Source organism: Fulmarus glacialis, unplaced genomic scaffold (assembly GCF_000690835.1).
Source record: "Fulmarus glacialis isolate BGI_N327 unplaced genomic scaffold, ASM69083v1 scaffold4940, whole genome shotgun sequence".
Taxonomy (NCBI): Eukaryota; Metazoa; Chordata; class Aves; order Procellariiformes; family Procellariidae; genus Fulmarus; species Fulmarus glacialis.
In genome coordinates, this window is record NW_009189455.1 from 20,689 (window position 1) to 20,970 (window position 282).

Sequence of the window (282 nt, forward strand, 5' to 3'; positions counted from 1 at the left end):
GCGCAGCCCCCGGGCCCAGCCAGCCCATGGCATCCGCCAGCACTGCCCACTGCAGAGACCCTGCACGCTCATCTCATGCAGGCAAGGCAACTGCCAAGGGCAGGCTAATGCCTTCTTGTCACCCCTGGCTGGCTTTGGCTGGAAACACTCTTTTTCGGGACCCTGGCTGCCCCACCACAGGGCCCATCCCTGGGTCACACGTGACTCTGCACGGTAGGGCCCCTGACAGGAGCCTGCCCAGGTTAAGCCACCTCACCCACTAACACAGAGCAGCGCGTCCCC

The 282-nt window shown here is 64.9% G+C and overlaps 1 protein-coding gene across 1 annotated transcript in view; it reads right to left on the bottom strand.

The window, feature by feature from the left end:
- Positions 1-282, bottom strand: part of CHD6 (chromodomain helicase DNA binding protein 6) — a gene marked incomplete at its 5' end in the record, with an annotated part of 38,088 nt that overhangs the window by 15,120 nt on the left and 22,686 nt on the right. The window lies entirely within an intron of this gene.